The sequence below is a fragment of the Engraulis encrasicolus genome, chromosome 17 (assembly GCF_034702125.1).
Source record: "Engraulis encrasicolus isolate BLACKSEA-1 chromosome 17, IST_EnEncr_1.0, whole genome shotgun sequence".
NCBI classification, from domain to species: Eukaryota; Metazoa; Chordata; class Actinopteri; order Clupeiformes; family Engraulidae; genus Engraulis; species Engraulis encrasicolus.
The window spans coordinates 31,878,132-31,885,631 of record NC_085873.1 but is presented as its reverse complement, the minus strand read 5'-3'; the positions used below and the strand labels follow the sequence as shown (position 1 = coordinate 31,885,631).

Here is a 7,500-nt window from a genome sequence, read left to right as displayed (position 1 = left end):
TTTTTTTGTTTTTTTTTTAAACAAATAATAAGGCAGAACGCATAGATTATGAGGCTATATTTCAGCCAATAATTACCAATAAAATAGTTAACTTTGAAAATAAACAAGGATGGTGAGCATAATGAATGATTCTCTGCAGTACTTTATGAATGGTTGGGATTTATGAGTTGTATATCGGCAAAATATCCTAACATCCGATCTGCATCACTGGGAATACAGTTTAAAGGCAGAGTATGTAAAATCTTTAGTAGTGTATATCCAGTGTTTATGCTTCTTTTTCATAAATGTTATCTTCTTTGTGAACATTTACTACCACCATGGATTTATACAGTATGTAGCCTATTCATTATGAAATGCACACTTTTCATACATCAATGGGTGGATCTTCTCCATATCTACCATTTTGAATGACAGGACATTGGCATATTTGGCTGTAAAACTTACTGCATTTGGGTCAGACCATGAAAAATTATTTATCATGTAGTACATCATGAACAGATTGAATTTGTGAATGGGCAGTATGCATATTAAAAAAGAGCAACTAAGGTTAGCCATTTCTACTTTTTAGAGAGAGACAGAGACAGAGACAGACTCAATCATATTGACATTTTGATCATGTGCTTTCGTGGACGTCAACGTGGGTGTAAGAGTAAGCATGCAGCAGTTAATATGTTTAGCTTCTGTAAAGGTGTTTGTGTGTGCATGCGTGTGACGTGGGGTTCTGATAAGAAGGGAACAACTCAACACATTTTCAGGTTTTTGTTGTCTTTGGTGCGTGTGCGTATGTGGGGGAGAGAGAGAGAGAGAGAGAGAGAGAGAGAGAGAGAGAGAGAGAGAGAGAGAGAGAGAGAGAGAGAGAGAGAGAGAGAGAGAGAGAGAGAGAGAGAGAGAGAGAGAGTTTTGCACGGCGTTGCAAATACAGGAAATCCGTTTCCTTGCGAGAAGCTTCTAGTTAAGCCACTGACACCCCAGTCTCATCATCATCATCACACACACACACACACACACACACACACACACACACACACACACACACACACACACACACACACACACACACACACACACACACACACACACACACACACACTCATAAATACACCTACACAAACACTCATATTCACACAAACACACAAATGTGTACACACCCGTGCACACACGCACGCACACACACACGTGTGCTGACACACACATGCAAAATCACACCTATCACAAGAAGCAGAAACACATGTGTGCAGTATCAGGTCTATAATGTGTAGCTGTTATTTAAATATCCGTAACCTTTCAAATGAGACAGGTTCTATGGCCCACCCTGAACACAAATTACATGCCTGCCACACACACAGCCAGCTGGAAGAAAACAGTGATAGGGATATTCCAGGGTGGGCACTGAGGGTGTGTGTGTGTGTTGGGGGGTGGGGGGGTGAGTAGTGTGTGAGAGTGAGTGTTTGTGTGTAGTTAACACCCATGAGAGAGAGAGAGAGAGAGAGAGAGAGAGAGAGAGAGAGAGAGAGAGAGAGAGAGAGAGAGAGAGAGAGAAAGAGAAAGAGTGTGTGTGTGTGTGTGTGTCTGCATGTGCATTCATGTCATCGAGTCATGAGCTATCTAACTCCTCTGAGTGTTTTCACATATTTGAAACTAGAAGTTCACACATACACTGTAGGCTATACTTTAACCATGCACACAAATCATTTGTTCTTGCTCTCTGACATTAAATCAGATTACGGTCATGAGTTTCCAATAGGCTTACATTTCATTAGTAGGCCTATTTGGTACAATAGCAACTGTTATAACAGGGCCTTCTTGCACACACTTGCTGTTTTAGCTCTGTCCATAAAAGCATAATAAGATTTACATCAGGGCTTTGTGATGGCCTCTCCAAAACATTGACGTTGTTGTCCTCAGGCCATTTTTAACCATGGCTGCCTGGCATTGTCTATTGTCCATTTGGAAGACCCAGTTGCGACCAGGCTTGCACATGTTTTGCAATTTTGCTTCAATATTTCTGCACACCCCCATGTTTTACATATTGGTACTATGTTGGCACGGTGAAGCTTCCACATTTTCCCTATATGTAAACAGAAGGGTTTTCATCATAACCAAACAGTTTGATTATAGTTTTATCAGTCAATATTGGATATTTCTAAATGTAAGGTATTTACGGTGAGTAGGGAGGGAGGCCAACAGGGGTGGGAGGTGGTAGGTGAACAAAGGGGCCAGTTGTCCCGGGCCCAGGGAGAGGGGGCTAGGGCAGAATATGGTCCTCCTCATTACACTGTATGTATTAAGTCCCTCAGTCAGGGATGTCAAACTCAGGCCTGGGGGCCAAATGAGTCATTTAATTTGGCCCGTGAGATCATTTCAAATGTGTATTACAGTTCACATACACCATCAATATACAGTAACATGTCTTGAACATGAAATTTGGTGTGTCACAAGATTATGAGTGGGCCCATCATGTACTCTATGATGGGGGAAAATGTGTGAAATGTAACTATTATTTAGTGCATGCATGCACAATGTTAGCCATTTGTTTTTTCAAATAAATATTGAGTTCGATTTAGTTCGTTTTTGGCCCTGAGTAAATTTGAGTTTGACACTGCTGGCCTACATCATGTCCTTCTACTTCAGGACCATGGGCCACAATTCGGCAATTTTTTCAATGGAAGTGAATGGAGCGAGTCAAGCTAATTCCTGATGTGCTCTGGATTTCATATATGATAACTTATCATCTTAAAGATTAGGGTTGGTGTTGGAAGACCACTCATTTTCGGCAGGCAACAAAAGTTATTTTAGTTTTTGTACGAGTCTAGGTAATAGACTACAACATGAGCCTCAGGTATTTGCGGTAAACCATGGATGAGGGCCAGCTGCAGTCAGCCCTATCACTGCACCACGGCTAAGGTGGCTGCATGTCGGACAGGCAAATTCTTTTGTGTAGTTTACTCCAAATGCTTATGTATTTTTGGCACACACACAACTCATAAATCGCTTGACAAGTGAATTTGAAAATCATCATCAGGAGCTCATTAATTCTGAGGTACAGGATATGTGTGATCTAGGGCAGGGCTATTCAAATGGAGGCCATTGATTCTATGTTCGGCCCCTTCACTGGGGGGAATTTGAAAAACTGGCCCTCTGTGACTTTTAATTGAATACCCCCGATCTAGGGGGAAACCTCAAAGTGGATTGGAAAATAGGTTTGAGCTGTTCATTAGATCCCACTGTAGAAAATGTTTGACTTCTCAGGACCCGTGAACTATGTATTTGAAGGCTTTCAGATGTGTGAGGGGGAGGGCTTTCAGATGACTTTGTCCCAGGCCTGGTCAAAGCTGCCAGCAGCCTTGCATGTAGTGTGTAGTGTGGAATCCCAACCACAGAAGGGGGAGGGAGGGCAAGACATATCATCAGACGGAAACGGAAACTTGTTAGCCTGGCAAGCCAGACAAAATGTGAGATTAAATGTGAATATTTAGTCTGGCCCCAATCAATGACACATCGGAAGATTGTTGATGGGAACAACCTGTTGTTTTTCAAACTGTGTCTAACCAAAACCCTGCCCAACTTGCATCCAAAGATTCAAAACAAATCTCCTGCTTTGTGATTGGTTTGCCAGTTTCAAGGCCTGGGGCATTGTCCAAGGCTAGACCCACTCGTAGACAAAAATGATTTTGGCTGCTGGCGGGTGGGGCTAGTTTACTAGGCTAGAAGCTTGTACTTTGCTTGCAGATCCACCCTGTCAGTACCAGACACCAGCTTTCCATCAAACTTTAGATAGTATTTTTGATAGTTTAATGTAGATCAACCCATATATCCTGGTCTGGAGCATTTGCCTGCTAGTCAATTTCTGTTTTTATTACCTCCGCCAAGGAGGTAATGTTTTCGGTCGCGTTGGTTTGTCTGTTTGTTTGTTTGTCTGTCTGTTTGTTTGTCAGCAGCATAACTCAAAAACTAATAAATGGATGTGGATGAAAACTTTCTGGAGTTGTTGATAATGACTCAAGGAACAAGTGATTAAATTCTGGTGGTGATCCGGATCACGAACCGGAACCAGGACTTTTTGAAAGATTCTGTCAGCAGCATAACTCAAAAACTAATCAACTGATTTGGACGAAACTTTGTGGCGTTGTTAGTAATGACCCAAGGAACAAGTGATTAAATTCTGGTGGTGATCCGGATCACGAACCGGAACCAGGACTTTTTGAAAGATTCTGTCAGCAGCATTACTCAAAAACAAGGCAGAAAGACTTCTGGTGTAACATGGTCAAATGTTCTATAAGCAGCTTCCTTGGCGGAGGTCTACGCTCTCTGAGTGCTTCTAGTTTGTCATTGTTTTTGTTTTGTTACTGTCTAATGGCACTGACTTTAGTATTGTCTTCTTTGTGCAAGCTTTTACTCCACTTTATTGACGTCAGTATTGTGTTGTTGTTTGTGTGTGTGTGTGTGTGTGTGTGTGTGTGTGTGTGTGTGTGTGTGTGTGTGTGTGTGTGTGTGCGCGCGCGCGCGTTAGTGTGTGCATGCCTGATTAAAGGGTAACTTCAGCCAATTTCAACATGCAGTTGTAATGCTCACACCATGGACTTGTCAGTACCTGAGATAGTGCAATACAGCAGCATATTGAAATTGGCAGGAGTGCTCCTATACGTTTCAGTTCGAGTATGTGTAAAAGTGAAAGTGTGCACAGGTGTGTGTGCATATATCTAACTATGTGTGTGTGTGTGTGTGTGTGTGTGTGTGTGTGTGTGTGTGTGTGTGTGTGTGTGTGTGTGTGTGTGTGTGTGTGTGTGTGTGTGTGTGTGTGTGTGTGTGTGTGTGTGTGTGTGCAGGTATGGCTGTAACTGTGCTGAGTCTCCTGGTGGGCGGGATTTTTCTCCTGTCAATCGTTCTGTTGATTGGTCTGTGTCTGAGCTGCCGAAGACATCCCAGTGAGTATCAGCCTATCACAGCTCAGAGAAATACTGTCTGACCAATGAAAGTGAAGGTGGCTGAGATGCTCTCCTCTGCTTGTCTCCCATAGATTACTTCATTCAAGAACAAGACTACATTCCGTAAGACATACACGCGTGCACGCACGCACACACTCTCTCACTCTCTCTCTCTCTATGGCTCTCTCTCACACACACAGACACATGCCAAGTTAATTGATGGGGCAGCAGTGGCTTTGTGATCAGAGTGTTGCAGGTTCGAATGTCATCTGTACCAGTAAAGGGCAAATAACAGTTCTGCCACGGCGCATGTGAATTGTCGCTTGGGTCTGGTCGCGAACCAGTTTTACTGTTATGGCTCTGCGCACTAGGTCTCATGTCGCGAGCCACATATGGAACAGCACAACTTCTGTCATGACATTGCAAGCACTGTGGCCATTATTAAGCAGTGTTGATTTCTAGTTCAGTAAACTTTGTATTTTCACACTACTAAACTGCAAAGGCACTGGTATCATTAGCTGAAATACCATGTCCGTTTTTACGTGCAGTAGGCCTACATGCAAGCGTACAAACATTTGGGTCTTCTGATCTGTGTTTTCATTTGGTGGAGAAACTAGGCTACAGTATAGTTCGGTCAGACTGCAAGCAATGTGTCGCGAGTGTTTAACTGATGCATTGGTTGTTTGTTACTTACTGATTGTCATTGTAGCTTCATTTACTTACACACACACACACACATTAGAAAGAAAGCATTGATATCATATTTAACAGAATATTGACAGATTTGCTCTCGCAAACTACGGGCACTGTGCTGCAATGAGAACAAGGAGGGATGACCAATCCAGTGTCTTTTGTGTGCGAGGTTCACATCCGTCCATCACCTAGGATTATTTTGAGGTGTGCAACCAGGCACGCAGAGCCTCTTCACAGGGGTGCGTGGAGCGTGAAAGGGGGACGCAGAGGCTAGAAGCATACATTTGGCGAGAAATTGAGTTAGAGGCTTAAATTGGGCTTAAGAATGGTCTCCCTACAGCTTCATCCATAGCCCCTGAGCAAAACACCAAAAGGCCATATTGCTCCAGGGACTGTCACCAATACCCTGTGCCAAAATAGTTGTGCTGTAAGCTGCTGTGTTTGTTATGTGTTCATGCATTTATTATTTTGTGTGTGTGTGTGTGTGTGTGTGTGTGTGTGTGTGTGTGTGTGTGTGTGTGTGTGTGTGTGTGTGTGTGTGTGTGTGTGTGTGTGTGTGTGTGTGTGTCTGTCTGTCTGTCTGTCTGTCTGTCTGTTTGAAAGCATGTGTGTAGCAGTCAAGTCAGTTGTATTGTGTGTATTATGTTCATGCGTTAATTATTTTGTGTGTGTGTGTGTGTGTGTGTGTGTGTGTGTGTGTGTGTGTGTGTGTGTGTGTGTGTGTGTGTGTGTGTGTGTGTGTGTGTGTGTGTGTGTGTGTGTGTGTGTGTGTGTGTGTGTGTGAATATGAATGTGAATGTGAATGTAAATGTATGTGTGTAGCAGTCAAGGTCTCAGCAGCGACTTTATGGTTCACAGACAGAGTAAGTGTGACAAGACAACACCATCCCATAATGTCAGTAGCCATGGTAACTTAAGCAGGCATGGTTTATAGATTATTAAGATTATTATTTGTTGTTTGTTGTGTTTGTCAGACACACAGATTGACGGGATGGCCACCAGTCCGATAAACAGCCTTAGTCCACCCCCCAATAATCAGTAAGACACACACACACACACACACACACACACACACACACACACACACACACACACACACACACACACACACACACACACACACACACACACACACACACATTCATATGTCTATACACACATACTGTAAATTGATACAGCCATACACTCTCTCTCTCTCACACACTCTCTCTCTCTCTCTCTCTCTCTCTCTCTCTCTCTCTCTCTCTCTCTCTCTCTCTCTCTCTCTCTCTCTCTCTCTCTCTCATTAGATGAGATGCCATTCCATCAAATACACTGTAGCCTAGTACTCATGTTCTGAATTGTAAATAATTAAATTTTATTTTTTTGCGATACAGGCTCTGTGTGGGCATAATCGTTACAATAATTCCTTTTGTTATATCTTAATGCGCACAGTTCCACCAGTGCTGTAATAGTCACTGAAACGTTTTCAGTTGCCATTCTGGTAACAGCTAATTTATAACAGGGGCTGTGTTTTACTGAGTTAATCTCATTTAAAATAGAAATGCACTCCGACAGTGCAGACCTCCGCCAAGGAAGCTGTTTGATAGAACACTTGACTATGTTACACCCGACTTTTATTTTAAGTCTTTCTGCCTTCTTTTCGTGTAGTTAGAAAATGTAATGTCTGGATGTAATGATTGGATTAGTTACGATTTGATTAGATTACATTCATTTTTATTGTCACTGGACGTGTTAACACAGTAAACACAGTTTAGCATCTAATTAGAAGTGTAGTTATTGTAGTGTGAACATACTCGATGAGTAAACTAAGACCCTGTTGAGATGTGGTGATGGGGGATTTTTAATACACATGACGTGGTGATGGGTGATTTTTAATACA

At 42.5% G+C, this 7,500-nt stretch overlaps 1 long non-coding RNA gene across 1 annotated transcript in view; it reads left to right on the top strand.

Moving 5' to 3' along the window:
- Positions 1-6,481, top strand: part of LOC134467414 (uncharacterized) — a 7,737-nt gene extending 1,256 nt beyond the window's left edge. Inside the window, exons 2-4 of the long non-coding RNA XR_010038536.1 lie at positions 4,827-4,925; positions 5,018-5,048; positions 6,441-6,481. This is a non-coding gene — a long non-coding RNA (uncharacterized LOC134467414). The remainder of the gene's footprint in view (positions 1-4,826; positions 4,926-5,017; positions 5,049-6,440) is intronic.
- The last annotated feature ends 1,019 nt before the right edge of the window (positions 6,482-7,500 follow it).